The sequence below is a fragment of the Dermacentor albipictus genome, chromosome 6, assembly GCF_038994185.2.
Source record: "Dermacentor albipictus isolate Rhodes 1998 colony chromosome 6, USDA_Dalb.pri_finalv2, whole genome shotgun sequence".
Lineage (NCBI taxonomy): Eukaryota > Metazoa > Arthropoda > Arachnida > Ixodida > Ixodidae > Dermacentor > Dermacentor albipictus.
In genome coordinates, this window is record NC_091826.1 from 13,415,392 (window position 1) to 13,431,615 (window position 16,224).

Genomic DNA, 16,224 nt, shown 5'->3' on the forward strand with positions numbered 1-16,224 from the left:
AGGGATCTGGCGGGTGTTGTGTATGATATCTAGATGAATATGAGTTATGACAGTCACCAGAAATTCAGTTAATCAAGGTAACGGTCACCAAATTTTACAAGAGGAGTAAAAATAAATGTAATACTTATTTCATAATGCACGTGTTACCTTTAGACTATTGTCATAGACCTGTTGCTACTAAAGGTAAAATTTTGTAGTTTTACATGATAAGCTGCATCACTGTTCTCTCTCTTCTCACAATATAATGCGTTCATCTGAGGGCTTTTAGGGGTATTCTTGATCAATCAATCAATCAATCAATCAATCAATCAATCAATCAATCAATCAATCAATCAATCAATCAATCAATCAATCAATCAATCAATCAACTTGCCCAGAATGAGGTGTGATGCTGGTACACCAAAACAAAAACAAGATAGTCAAAAATTTAAGCAATTACAACCAAAAGTTAAGGGTGAGAAAGAATGAAAACAAAACAACGACCTTAATACTACTACTACTACTACTACTACTACTACTACTACTACTACTACTACTACTACTACTACTAATAATAATAATAGCTTTTATTGCGAGTTCTTATGTATACATGCAATTCTTGCCGGCTCTGCCGAAGGCTTGCGAGGGCTTGCATGGCAGAGACCTGACAGACGCACCAAAATCATATTGACAGGTTCTTGAGCTCTACATAATGCCCCAAAATATAAACTAAATCACTTCTTTTTCAATAACACGTACACAACAAATTACCAAGAAACACGCAAACTAGAGCGACAAAGGTGCTACATGTCATCGTCAAACAAAACGCGTCACGCAACCAATCGCAATGCTCACATTCACACATATAAAGGTTAGCCTCATTCGAGCATTATTTTGTTTTATACCTCGTCTTTTAAGGCCTTCTTTAAGCCGGATAAACTTCGTTGCTATAGTACTGAGGTGGGGAGTTCATTAAAGAAATTCGGAATATAGTAATGTCTTTGCCTTTTTGCATAATTCTTGTTCGAGGAAGGGAGCTTTTGCTGAGGTTCTAGCCACAGAAGGCTTACGCATTAAAGAAGGGGAAAACCAGCGAAGCTCCCCGCTTTGCTGTTGCCAATCAGAAGGCGAAGCAGAAGGAGGAGCAGTGGTCGAATGTACACAGCCTGCCCGGAGCGAGAGAGAGAGAAAGAAAGAGAGAGTGCCCTTTAATGAAAGACAGAGATTTTAACCCCGTATAGACATCGCTGACATGCTACTCGGCGTGGGGGAGCGAAGTGGTGAGAGAAAGAGAGGAGGAAAGGCGCAAAAGAAGAAAGAGCAATAAGTAAAAAAGAATGGTTTTCTTCCCATTTTTCCGGCGCGTAACAATGGCGTCCAGAATGTCCCTGCATGATCAGCGTCGTCAGTCAGCGCGTTGAGATGCGAGCGCGTGTGTGTTTGTACGTGTGCGCATTCTTGAATGTAGAGCCGTGAACGAACGAAATACTTTTGAGGTACAAGAGCGCTGAATTGCCGATGAAAAGAGCAAAGACTGAAAGAACGCAGATGCAGACAGGAAGGACGCTACGAAATACGATATTGCTGTACTGCGTACTATGACATACAACGGTCGTTCAGTAAAGATCAAGACCTATGCTCTGAAACATGTATTTATTAAAATTGTTCGACACTTCTATGCCTTGCCATATTCTCTCCAGCAAGCGAAATGCGCGCGCCTCGCTGTTTGTGTGAAGCCTAGATAACATGTGTGAAGCCACCTTCTTAAAAATTCCCTCCAATGTCTTATGTCCGCCTTGTCCCATGTTTCTTCCATGTCGAAGCAACTTCCTTTTTGCCGTTCATCGAAGCATGGCACGATCCCCTTATTCGTTCTACAGCCTCTCAGATGCGACATTCTTCCACTTCTTTATTCACCTCACGGTAAAAAGATGCATAGCTTTGACATGGAGCGTGGCGTAGTTAAGGCATTGGAGGCGATTTTTAAGGAAGGTGGTAAAGGTGGCTTCATTCATGTTCATAGGCTTGGTTTAAAACTGTGAGACCGATGCATTTCACCCGCTGGGAAGGGCTGGCATATAGAAAAGCATAAAAATGACGATGAATAATTGTCAGAAATTATGGTTTCAGAGGATAAGCCTTATTCTTTATTGAACAACCGTCGTATATTATGCCAAATATTGGTGATACTGTGGCGGGAATAAACGGGAGTATGTTCACATTACAGTGAAACTCCCGCAGTATTGAAGTGCTGCGCTGCGTATAAGCAGCCATCGCAATATCGTGCTTTACCCGTTGATGAGTGCGTGTGAGCACGTACGTCTGAGGTTGCGTGCGCGTTCGGACGATTACGTGATTGACTTTGCGTTGTGAAATGTAAGCACTCAGGAAAAAGAACGTGTACACTAATTGCCTCTGGCACGTAAAAAGTGTTTCTTCCACCAAATCACACTAAACATAACCTAATGGCATCATCTAACGCACGAACACCAGCACGCACACTCGCGTAACCTAGCAATTTTATCTACTGCACGGGTACAACGTGGCATATATAACCAATGCGCAGGCGCCTGCGAATGAAATATTAGGCAACAGGCCTTTAAGTCGAATGTATGCTACAAGGCGTGTTTGAATGCTAATTAGGCGTTTCCAGTAAGCGCCGATGACTCTGTAGCTTCGAGCTGTTGCCTCCCTTCTGTATGGCACTTGCACGTTGATTCGCTAATCTGCTCGGATTGAGTGCTGCGACTAATTGGACTGAACTGTGACTAACTAAGAACTTTCATTTCCGCTGGGCTCTCGCTCGGAGCTGTCATCTAAACAATGTTGGAATCCCACCAATCTTTGGCTCGAGTGAACGCTACCGAAGCTTGCACAGCCCTGCATCTACGCACCAGGCCTTCTTAAAGCGAGAACGTGCACCAGGACCTAATTAGTATAAAACGGGGCCAGCCATCCCGTCTGCTTCCGGGGGTGTAGCTCATCCGGCTTCTATGATAACTTCATACGCGCACAGGTGCGCCGTCGGCTAATGGGTGCAGATGGTTGCGTTCTATGCAAGGTCACAAAGAAGGGGGAATATGTACATATCCTTTTTCTCTTGTGAAGCTGTTTATTCGGGCTGTGGAACTGCCTTTCATATGAAGCATGCATAATGACGCAATGTGCGTATTCATGGTGATGTAGCTTGACCAAGAGAAATGCAGATCATTGCATAACCTTCCTTGAAACAAACGAACAAATAGGCGAGAGAATTATTATATCAACCATTGGATCGGAATCCGTCATGTCGAAGAACTGCTGTGCCTTTATCACAAAACCACACCACTCATTTTTGCTCATTATGTGGGACTGCGGTTCAAGTTTTAAATAAATGAAAGTAACTACAAACACATGCACCGATATCACAAGTAAATGAATGCACGCGTGTCCAATAAGGATATCTAGTGCAGCAATGCCTCGTGAACTGCGTGCACAATGCGATCATAACAACTGGTTTCCTGAAAAAAGGGCCTACATTACTCCGTAGGGTTTCTCCTTGTCGCGCATTCTACTGTGCCAAACGCATCGCAGACCAAGAGAGATAAGCAGCTCATAAGACGAAATACTGGAGTAGTTAAATATAAAAAATGTTAGAGGACTTGTACCATTCATACGAAGTGGGCTAAAGGTTGGACAAACGTGAGTAAAGTGATCCAGACAGCCTGACCGACGTTTCAATAAGTAGACTTATCTTTCTCAAAAGTGACCTCTTCATCCTTGACATGTTAGTGTTAGAAGAACTCTTTCAAACTACCATCTCAAGGATAACAAGGCCGCATTTGCCAACGATGAGTCTACCTATCGAATCGTTGGACAGCCTGTCTGAGGCACCGTATCCCTGTTTTAACTTTTATACCACAGTGTGCTGCTCCATCGGTCAGCCCCCAACTTAACTTTGAATCTTCATGGAAACTAAGACTTTTTACATAATCACACTAGCTGCAGTATCTCGCCAATCGAAACAATATCAACAAGGAAGAGTCTCTGAAAAGAACCATAACAAGACTCCATTCTGAAACGACCATGTGGGCACGAAATCTAGGAGGATCGCGGGTGGTCGTTTTACGAAACTGTGTTTATCTTCTCTCGTGGGTAAGCACATTTCATTTACGAACACAACACCACCCAAAAAAAAGAACCACCAACGCAAACGACTGCTCTGCATCTACCGCTCCAGCCGCTTTGCTGGACTTCGTTTTCCCAACGGCGATTTACGTCACAGGCAATTAATAATCCTCAGGGTCCGAACTATTTGATTTTCTCTAAGTCTCAGTTGGCTTGGAAAGTGGCCAACCACGGATCGTCTTTCTTTTTCTCAATATGGGTCTTTGGTCTGCATGCGTCAGTTTTTTTTTTGCCGTGAATTGCCGGTTGTCAACCTACATGTTTTTACATCATCATCATCATCATCATCATCATCATCATCATTCGCTGTCGATCCTTACTCCTAAACCTTCCCAGTTTAATAGATTGAATACTCCTTCCGAGCATGCAGGGAGTGGCAAGACTATAGAGCTACATGCCTGAAGATTGAAGTTTGCTTTTATGTGCATGGTGTTCAGCAGCTGTTCGTTTTTCCTTTAGACCGTGTGCATGATGCAACTTCAAAGAGAGGGAGAAAAAAGAAAACGAAAAGAAGCAGATGCCACGCTTCGATGTTATGCGAAACATTTTGGCGGTAGCTCGTTACTGTGAAGCAAGGATGCTTTAGCTGGGTGAATGGCGCGGGTAGGAGCTTTGTAGCGAGGGGTGGATGGAGTTTTGGCTAAGCAGCATACCAGATGGCGCGCGCAACAAAGGACAACCAGGAAGCATCAGAAAGAAATTGGGAGAAAGAGACAGTGGATTGGATGCAAAGGATGGAAACAAGAAAGACAAAGGGAGTTTACTGAGAGAAGAAAGAAATTAGAAGGGAAAATCTGTACGATAACACGAATGGGAGTGCTTTGCTCTTTGAGGCTCGGGCTGGCTGCCTAAGAACAAATACATACTGAAACAAATATTCCCCACTAGCGGAGGCATGTGTATGCTGCATGAAACATCCGTAGACCATTTGGTATATCCTAATGGAATGCGAAGGGCTTCACCCAGTGTGAACAGTAGGTAACGTACACCTTCCAGAAGCGCTTGGACTTAAAGTGGACGGAATCATCAACCGGTGAGCAGTCGAAATAAGCAAGAGATGTTTAGTACGTTGGTGAAAAAAAGCAGGGAAGAGATTGATAGGACCAGATCCGTTATAGGCACGGGTAGAGGTATAAGGTAGATAGAGAAGTTTTCAGAAAGAGAAAAAAGATTGTATACAAAATGGTAGAATGAAATGCATGTATAGTACACCTGAGTCACTCAAGCAAACTAGGTGACTATTAGTCACTGCCCTGTTTCATAGGGGTTGCAAATAAATAATCATTATCAAGCGCCTTGAATAAAACAAAAGGTAGGGACATTCCACCTCACCGGGCCTCTCCTTCTCACGGTCTCCTCGCCGCTCACGCTTTCCATCGTGGCTCGCCTTCGCAGTTCGCTGATCTGGTCCGCGGCGCCCCTGGTCCCCATAGAATCCCTGTGGGCCGCGCTGGTGCAATTTATACTAATAACACACTTTCCGCTTGCAGTTTTGTCCTGTACTCGGCATTTAGTTCGTGAATGGCTCTTGGCGCACTAATCGAGGCTTTGATAGACGGGCCAGAGGTGCAAGAACTATTTTTTTTTTGCAACAAAAGGACCACGCAAATGCGTTGAAGCAGGTGTATAGAAAGCCGTAACGTTTTGCTTTGAACAATTAATTGCGCACATCGTTTTAACGACTATTGCAGAAAGCAAGTGCTAGCTAGTTTATATGTATGATCAAGTTCCATGTTAAGGAGCGCTGACAAAATCGTATGAACGCGCTCACATCAATCCTAGATGTAGCGTGGTCATCGCATAGTTGGTTGGGGCCCAAGTTGATGGTTTTAATCCTTTCTTACTGGTTTTACTCGAAGCAAGATGGGAATAACATCATAGAAAGATTTGGTAGCGCAGGTGCTTATAGCCTACTTATATTACGCCGTTCATCTCTTGTTCGGCGCTATACTATAGAATAACAGTGAATAAAAAAGAAATTAGGTTTGATCGTAAGTTACTTCTTAGGAAGTTATTACGTAAAGCTATTTCAAACTGTTTCTATTGAATTTCTGTAATCAGACCTCCACGAGTGGTCAAAGTTATTTCGTGCTACCCTCACTTCGCCTGTTTGTCATGCAACGTCGAAAAACAGCTCGAAAACTTCCAATCTGATATGACGCCGCTATAGACCGAACAAAATAAAATAAATTATTTATGATTCCACGCTTATTTCGCCATCAGACGTCCGCTTTTGGTCAAACGTTTTCAGGCTAGGCCTAGTTTGCCTTTCACGCGGCGTCACAAAACCGCAAAAGCTCACCACGTCAAAGTGGCGTTTACGCATTAAAGATGCCATCAATATGCCAAACAAAACTGAACTTTTGTCGGAATAGCCAGTGACTGCTCCGTTCCGAAAGGAACGGATGATGTCTGCCTCCCGATCACTCGGACACTGGATGCTAGGAGCTGCCTGGCAGAACGGATTTATTTTTGTACAAAAAAAAAAGGTTTTGCGAGGCAGCATAACGTTGTTGAGCCCTTCACGCATGTATGTGACATCGCTGTGCCAACTCTTCTTCGCGGAGGATCCATTTTAGGGGAACTTTAACGTTCAGCTTCACGCCGTTGCGATTTTGGACCAGTCACCGCAAGCTAAGCAAGGAGAAACAGGTCAGTCCCAGACGCCGGCACCACCCTCTTCATCCGATTATCTACTTTCACTGTGGTATCTCGGCCCCACCGAAACCGTCCCTATATGTGCGTGCTACTCGTCTTTTCTCAGCCATAAAAAAAAAAAACCCTGCCATTGTAGGCAATGCTATTTGCTTTGAAATAAAACAAAAACGACCTCCTATGAATGAAGAGAAAATTTCTGTGGGTGCTTGACAACGCTGCGACTCACCGCCCGACGCTCACTTCGGCAGTTACGTAAATTTGATTACAGCGCCTACGTGGTTGTCCCGTGTCGCCTTCCTTCGTCCGTTGCTCCCGTGTGCTTAGATTTAGGTGCACGTTAAGGAACCCCAGGTGGTCGAAATTTCCGGAGTCCGCCACTACGGCGTGCCTCATAATCAGAAAGTGGTTTTTGCACGTAAAAACCCAATAATTAAATGAAATAATTCGTCCGTTGTTTAATTTGGCGCCTTCGTTGTAATCATCGATAACCATCTCGCCCACCAGCACGTGCTCAGTACGTAAATTTGACGTCAGGAGATTGGGATAAGAACAGCTTAGAATGGTTTTAATTTATAGATTTCCTGTACTCCACGTTAAATGGCTTTGCAAAATATTGTTGTTTATTGTTCTCCTGCGCTTTTCGTAATAGGCTTGCGAGACACGCTTGCGTGCCGAAATCATGCTAGATTACAATGAAATTGCAAACATACATGCTTATTCTAAGAGACACTACAAGAACTGATGATAATTGATGCTTACGGTGGCAGACCTATCGGTGACGTTCTTCACTCTCCGGTCGTCTCTCCATATGGTTTCGCGTGCTAGTTTTTCGTCATAATAAATGTAAAGCTCAAGCCCTTCATATCGCGAGAGTGTGTGCGAAAAAAAAAACACGCACATTCAGCACGCTATTACATTATCGTTGTGTCTATCAACACTATATAATGCCGTTTTTTTACATCAGTTGCAAGGAAATTATATACGTAAAAAAAAACAAGAAATGATGGACTCCTTGGGTTTGGAATGCGTTGGCAATGAAAATAGGGCAGATTAACATTTCACAACGTATAAACAAGCGCCAGACCGCCCGTACTGTGCGGCTTTCGAAGTTCACGCATATTATGCAGAGATCTTACCATGCAGCGTAGTCTACAAAAACCGCTATTGGGGCTTTCTAGCAATATTCACACAAAAAACAAACGCTCTATGCAGAAATTTGCCGAGAAAAGCAGCTGCACCCTTCCATCCTGCATCAGCAACACCTGCACTTACACCTTTGAGGTCCTTCAAACTGCATGATAAGGAAGCTAATAGTCTTAACGTAACCCCATTCTTGCATTTTTGCATTCTTCAGACTTCGTAACGCAGCCCCACGCAAGATAAACTTTGGAAACGACACGAACGGCAGATAAACGGAAGATAATATAATATCCCTAACTCTAGTTTTATCAGTTTAATTAGAGCGTTAACCGGGCTAACCGATGATAATGTTGGTGATGGTGATCATGATGATGAAATGGGGTGACGACACATATTCATCTAACTTGCTTTAGCTAATCACGTATGCTACACATGTTTTTCATTATAGGATTTTTGTATACGCATTTGTCTTTTTTCTCTTCCTCAAAACTTGACTATCTACCTTTGTCTGTAACGGATCCGGTCGGCTAAAGTTCTGAGTGCCATCTTTCAGCCGCTTACGGAGCACAAGGTAACCACGAAGTGGAGGGTGGCTGTGTCCTCTCACCTAGCCTATTCTTACACCCAGCATCGTTTGACATTGCGCAAAGCGTTATCAGACGGACCATCGTGTTTGTGTAAGACGAACAGCTCTGTGTCTGATGCAAGCGTGTGTGTGACGATAGCAGCAAGACGATGACGACGACGATCGTGTGACGCCGACGACATGATCTCTTCTCCGAGCGCTCGGCGTGAACTTACGACTCATGCTGTTTGTTGGGTTGTACATAGATACTGGACGTGGCGTTAGTGAGGGAAACACGGATTTTAACGTCATGAGCGACTACGCGTCACAGAATCGTACCTACCTGTGGCTATGGCATGTGGCGCATGTCGAAACGCAGATGACAGTCGTACTCCGGCAATGAAAGGTAACAACCTTTTCCGCCTTGGCCCGTCATGAAGGCTGCACAGTGTGGCACAGTCGCTACGCACGTTAGCTGTTATGAGGAAAGTACTGGGTGAATGTGGGCCGATCCCGGAGACGGTGCAGTCTAACGCAGCGTCTCGGAGCATGGGCTATCGCGAGGAAAGAACACGAAAAAGTGACACGAGGCGCAGGCGTCGAATGTCTGTAAGATCTATTTGACTTTGGCACGAGACGGGTATGCGTGCAATTGTGGTCTGGTCAATAACAAGTGATCGTGGCCTAGTGGTTACAGCGTTCGTCTGCTGCGCTAGGAGGCAGACGTTCGATTCCACTGTCTGCCGAGCATCTATTTTGGTACTAAGTGTAGTGAAACAAGCAATCCCTACAACATCACACTCTCCCCCCCCCCCCCCCCCCCTGCCACCACCACGACCACCTGGAATCGAAAGACAGTTTGATAAAAAAACTGGGAGATCGTGCTAAGATGCATTGTTCTAGCCAGCTACTCTGCGGTGATCGAAAGGAAGCAAAGAGAAAAATACGAATGATGATACAGACAGAGAGAAGAGACAAATCACATAATGGACAAGTCCATTTATATATTCCTGAGTCCAGGCTCGTACATTTTAGAGTTAAGTAAAACCAAGAAACTAAACTGAGCCTTCTTCCACTACCGTCGCGTTGTTGTGCGTGGTTTGTTGGCGAGCGTGCGTGTGCGAGCGTGTTCTGGTTGCTCTTTCGTTGGGGTTGGTGGAGTGTTACACGTAGTCTGTGGTCCAGGCATCAGCAAGCCAAGCGGACAACTCTTTCCTGCGTCGGTTAAAACAGTCACCTGAGCTATTGTGCGTCAGAAAATAAGCAATCGTTACTGGAAGTTTTCAAGTAAGCTTCCTTCGACTGACTGATCTCTGCCAACGATGCGTAGCCTCATTTATCTCGAGAGTGCCGTTGTATTCACGAGGACATGCCTGGTGACTTAGTGTAATGGCGATGCAGTGAAGAAATGAATGCGTGGTGAAAGTGAATGTATGGGCCGATTGAATACACCTTTCGAACATGCTGTGAAGAAGCATATATGCTAGTAAGTGAAGAATCGAATGGCTCTGCCGCCAATTGATCTGGCGGTGAAGTATAAATTTGGATCCCGAAAGCGTTGATTTCGTTCGCTGCTAGTTTGCATTGGCTCCGATGCAATGCAAAATCAATTTCGCTGTTCTTGTTGTGAACGCAGTCGAGGAAATCAGCGTCGTACACTTTTATTCCGCGCGAGATGGCGGCTTGGGAGTTCAAATGAGGCCTTTCCTTTATTTCAAGGAAAATCATTTTGAATATATATTTTTTAAAAAGCAGCGCTAGCTTTCGCAACAGTATCTAAATGGCTGGTCGTAATGTAGACTTTAGAAGAGTGAATCTAGATCATGTGTAGCAGCTTTGAAACAAATAAGTGTGCAGTTTTCAGCAAGAAATATGTTTCTTCTCCGAAACGTGTTGCTTACTATATTTACTTGATTCTTTGTCTACTTTTATTAGATCCCATATTTTTGAAGTAAATCTGACTGCCTTCCGTTTTATAGAAGTCGATGACCGTAATCACAGAACTTGCATCGCCATCACATTGGTCGATCTCGTTTCATCACGCTGCTGGCTAACATGAGTGCGGACGCCGCAATGCCGGCTAATGAGATTAAATACTTGCATGATACTAGTTTGAAGAGCGTCTATCCTGTCCGCTTCGTTTCTTTTCGCCTGTATTTGCGCTCAACGACACTAAATGATGCACCAACTAGTCCAACAGTATACGCTTCTAGTTTGAGGAGTACGTGTCCCTGCTGATTGATAATATAATACAAAGCCTTCTCCTGTTGTGGCCTTTTCCTGTTGTGCTTGTGTGTCATTGCAGTAACTTAGGCTTCACCTAACGCTCACTTGCTTATTGAGGTGCATGCTTTACAGTACAAGAAATAAGCCATGCGACCGTCATTCCTTCAATGTTACGTAGTTCCACCTGCCTTTTACTTCGAAGCTATTTATGCGGGCCCTGTGCCCTCGTTCTGGGAGTTCGCTAAAACTATCATCAGCAACGGCTCGAGCATCGTCGTCTTCTTCCACTGCTCAATCAATCAATCAATCAATCAATCAATCAATCAATCAATCAATCAATCAATCAATCAATCAATCAATCAATCAATCAATCAATCAATCAATCAATCAATCAATCAATCAATCAATCAATCAATCAACCAATCAATCAATCAATCAATCAATCAATCAATTTTTATTATTACATAAAAATGAATAAATTGTAATATGTGCTGTAAAGTAATTAGTTAAGAAGTAGCTGAATGTGTGCTTTAATTTCTCGTGCTGCAGGTTGTGTCCACCTCTTCGAATATTCCAGCTCAAGGAAATGAATTATGCTATCTGCCACAGGTAAGTGTTTAAAAATGCTGTGACATCTTAAATTTACCACCCGGTTTATAGTGTTGAAGTCGTGGTACTTTGATGGCTGAGACATACGTTCATGTGTGCTGAACAACGGCGGTGGTTAATCAGTGGGCATATATGTCAAGGCTGAGCGACGCGTAGCACTTTTTGATGAACCGCGCCCACATAAGTCTATCATATACATTTGTACATTGAGAATGTACTATAAGATTACAGCGCAGGCTCTATGGTTTAGATAAACTACTTTCGCTGAAAAATACTTTGTCGTAAGGTGCCAAATGTTGCCATGGCAGGACGTTCGTAGCTTTCGATTCAGTCGCCTCTATATGCAGTATAATGTATAATGGAGACAATCAATCAAGAAAATAAAATTAAGTTGTTGAGATGAAGCTCGCATATCTCAACCGATTTCACCGCAGCGACTACGCAAGCGCATACCGACGTGCTTACAAATGAAGGTGAATCTTGGAGCGTTGCCAAGTTGCCGAGCTCGCAGCAAGATCTTCGTTAATTACGGCCGAATCTTGCAGGCAAAAGCTATCTCCGTGATTCTTTACTACTCTGTGGGAGTTACGATTCAAGTAATCTTAGCTGAGCTGCTCGCCAGGGAATAACTTGGCCCAAATGCTGTTCTTATCCGATGCAACTTCTTTGCTCGCTTCGCTAATTGGAGTTGCGCATTTCTCTCCGAAGGGAGTTCCGTATTTAATCGCCTGCAGATTGGCAGGATAAGAAAAACAATTTGGAGACACAGAAATGTGGGCCCCAGAACGAACATGCATTGAAGAACGACCTAGCAAACAAATACAAGGAATAATCCGAGGTGATATTGAACTAGAAAACGTTTAATATGTCTTGTGCTTTATAGATCTTGCCGGCAGAATTGTCTAGACGTGTTCTTTTGAATATTAACTTTTGTTGGCGTCTGTCCTGTTTCCTCATGGAAAAAATGTTTTTTGCGCATTTGAAACACAGTTAATTTCGTTATAGCTCGCCTTCCTCATTTTTAAAGCTTTCTTTGCCTGCCATCCCATGGTATTGGCAGGATAGGTCAGTCGGTCGTTCGGTATGTCGGTCGCTGGTCGAGTTCTGCCCGAGCAGATTCCCTCTCGCTCATAAAGAAAAAGCGTGTACAGCGTTGGAATTCAAACTCACAGCAGGGGATCGGCGACGAAGTGGCCGGCTCATTTCAAATAAATAAGAAATTAAAGAATGCAAGCCTCTGTAAGAGTTGCGGCATTGCGGAGCACGTGCAAGTTTCCTTGACTCGAAAGACGCAGGAATGAAATGAGCAGATTTGTAGCATTTTATTAACCGCTTCACGAAAGCTTCACATAACATAGATTCCAATATGTGCGTTGGACCTGTATAATCATTTTAATCTTGAAACAAAATATTAATAGGAAAATTTTATCCCAGTATGAAATTTAATTGTCAGATTGTGCTTTATGTAGCTTATATATTAGTGCACTTGATTGAAATTTCGATGAGATATACACCATTCCCTGCCACGCGAAGCGAAGGGAATTACACGTTTTAATGACACCCGTCGAGAGAATGCCAACAATTCCGTTCGAACTTTCCTGTTCACGTACTGTACATTTTTTACCATTTGTATACCGTACTTACTATGACAGGCTTTTAGTACACGACCGAGCATTCGAAGACTCTTCGCAGTGCGTTTCTGAGCGCGCGCTGTTTGAAGAGAGGTTTCACAATGTCGGCCTCGTAATACTAGTCCTGCAACGAGGGTGTGTAGTGATTGCGAGATCGCCGTGGTTTGTTTAAACTCCGAACTCGCTGTGACATGCTAATGTTTACCCGAAGAGGTTGCGTGCGTAGCGTAGTCCACTGAAATACCTCGCATACATTCGCTCAGTTGTTTCAGCTTAATTGTCCTGTTTCGTTTATTATAAGTGTTCATGTTTTCAGCCAACCGGAAAAACGAGGGGAACAAATTTAAGAAACGGTGGTCTGGGGTGCGTGTAACCTTGAACCCGTCGTGGTAGTCCGGTAGCTGCGGTGTTGCGCTGCTGAGCTCAAAGTCGTGGGTTCGATTCCGACCGTGGATGCAGCATTAGGTGGGGATGAGACGCAGGAATGCCCCCTTACTTTAATTTAAGTGTACGTTCAAGAACACCAGTTGGTCAATATTATTTTCGAGTCCCTCACTGTAACGTTGATCAGAATCAGATCGTGGTATTAGCACGTAGTATCCCAGAATCTAATTTCTTTTTGCAGATCCGGAAAAGAATTCTGCTTCACACATATTCCAACATGCACCTTAGATTTGCGTCATATATAAAATATTATGAACGCTTTACCGCATTGCGGAATATTGTTTCTCAGTTATTAAGCACAGACAGTAAGAGTAAGGCTAACTAACCCTTTTACGTGCTGTGTACACAAGTGCGTACGCCAAGCTTGTGCACCAGCAGCGGATTTGTACACGTTCCAGAAAAGAAGTAACCAATTACAATTACAAATAATTATTTCGTGAATGTAACTTATTACAGTTACGAATTACTGCCCCATGAAAGTAATCGAAGAATTATTCAATAGTCATCGATTACATCTATGCTATTTTTCTTCGAACTTTTACTAACGTTGCATATATGCAATAAACAGAACGTGCTGATGACAGAACACTTACATTTAAATTTCACTGGATGGGGTTACAAAGTGTCGTTTAGCAGCGAGACTGTAAGCGCGCATCTGTTTCATGCTAAAATTTGTCCACTGGACGCAGTAGTTTCAATGTTCCTTCGCACAGAATTTTTGCATAAGTATACTTCGTAGATAAGCATCGTGCAGGTACCACACGCGTGTAAACGAATCAGTGAAAATTTACTTGGCCAAATTGCGCAATCTGGTTGCTTAGTGCGAGCACTGGGAAACTACGGGCGGATGTTATAGCATGAGATTTAGAGCGCCTTGTTCATGACGAAATCACGGAGATCCAAGAAGCATCGTTATTGAGAAGCCATCGCTGGGAGATTAGTGTGCAAAGTGAGCCAGAGGTACAGAAGAGAAGGAGAGAGCATTGGATGATGATTATACGTTACTCGAAAGTTGATTGCAGGTCATATAAAGTCTTATTTATTTATTTATTTATTCAAAATACCCCCAAAGGCCCTCATTACGAGGGTATTACATGGGGGGGGGGGGTCAATCACAAGCACTGGTTGTAGTTTGTACATACTAAAAACAAGAGAGGTTAACAGAATTAATAATACAGTGAAACATAGTTAACATACAAGATAATTAGGTCACAATTATTACAGAGAAAACATTAGTACATATTAGGAGAACATAAGGCAACTGCACTAAAAACACCAACAAATATCGAAAAACACTGTAAAAGTCCCAAAAAAGAATAATAATACGATTAGTCGACAAGTCGTGAGCGAATTAAATGTTGAAACTTAGTCAAGTCTGGTTCCGTGGCAATGACTGATGGTAAGGCGTTCCATTCAGTTATTGTGCGTGGTAAGAACGAAGATGCATAATGGGATGACTGGCAGTTAATGCGTTTGACTTTGTATGGATGGTCACGGCGTGGAAAAATAACTGTTGGTGACTGAAAGAAATCATCGTGAAGTGATGGATGGTGATAAAGCTTATGGAAAAGTGTTAGGCGAGAAATTTTACGGCGAAGTGCTAAGTTGTCCAAGTCAGCTTTATTCTTTAACGCGGTGACGCTGGTGTAACGTGAATAATCTGAAAATATAAATCGCGCAGCACGGTTCTGCAAGGCTTCGATGTTACTTATGATATACGTTTGTTCGGGATCCCAGATGGCAGACGCGTATTCTAGTTTAGGACGGATTAATGTTGTGTATGCTAGTTTTTTAACATGCATTGGGGCTTCTTTTAAGTTATGTTTAATAAGTCCGAGAGTACGATTTGAAGAGGCAAGGGTAAGGTTAATATGATTATTCCATGATAAGTTTGATTGAAGATTGATGCCAAGGTACTTGTAAGTAGTTGCGAGTTCCACAGGGTTGTTATCAAGGGAGTAGGTGGTTAGAATTCGTGGCCTATTGGTGAAAGACATGAGTTTAGTTTTGGAAATATTTAATGGCATTAACCAATTAGAACACCATGCACTTATTGCGTCCAGGTCAGTTTGTAGTAAGTGGCTATCGGTGTTACTTGTTACACATCGGTAAACTACACAATCGTCTGCAAATAGTCTGATTTTAGATGAAACGCAACTGGGTAAATCATTAATATAAATTAGAAAGAGTAAAGGACCAAGTACGCTGCCTTGTGGAACTCCAGACGTAACATCAGCATAACATGAGTTAGAATTGTTAACTGATGTAAACTGAATTCTAGATGAGAGAAAATCGGTGATCCATGCAATTATAGTAGGGTGAATGTTAAGCTGTGAAAGTTTAAGTACCAACCTATGGTGTGGAACACGGTCAAATGCCTTAGAAAAATCTAAAAATATTGCGTCAACTTGGAACCCGGCGTCTATTAGTGCGTGTATGTCGTTAATAAATCCGGCAAGTTGTGTGTCACATGAGTAGCCCTTGCGAAAACCGTGCTGATGCTTAAAAATAATGTTATGGTCTTCAAGAAAGTTGATTACTTGACTGTGTATGATATGTTCGAGTAATTTACAAATAGTGCTGGTTAAGGAGATGGGACGATAATTAAGGGGAGAAGCGCGATCACCTGATTTGAAAATGGGTATTATTTTAGCAATGCGCCAGTCATTAGGAATACCACCAGTTGATAGTGACTGGCATTGTCTAGGAATTCATGCTTCATACAATTTCAAGGTATGGTAAAAACGGGGTGGAATTAACAAACATTCTTTCATATCATTTTTTTCAAATTTAGTGGTTTTCTTG

General features: G+C 42.9%; 1 protein-coding gene across 3 annotated transcripts in view; it reads left to right on the plus strand.

The window, feature by feature from the left end:
* Positions 1 to 16,224, plus strand: part of LOC135914255 (trissin receptor-like) — a 144,020-nt gene that overhangs the window by 51,553 nt on the left and 76,243 nt on the right. For 2 of the 3 annotated variants that reach the window (XM_065447034.2, XM_065447033.2), the window contains exon 2: positions 11,285 to 11,344. The exons of the other annotated variant lie outside the window; for it this stretch is intronic. The gene's annotated coding sequence lies outside the window, so the exon portion shown is untranslated. The remainder of the gene's footprint in view (positions 1 to 11,284; positions 11,345 to 16,224) is intronic. 3 annotated transcript variants of the gene reach the window in all.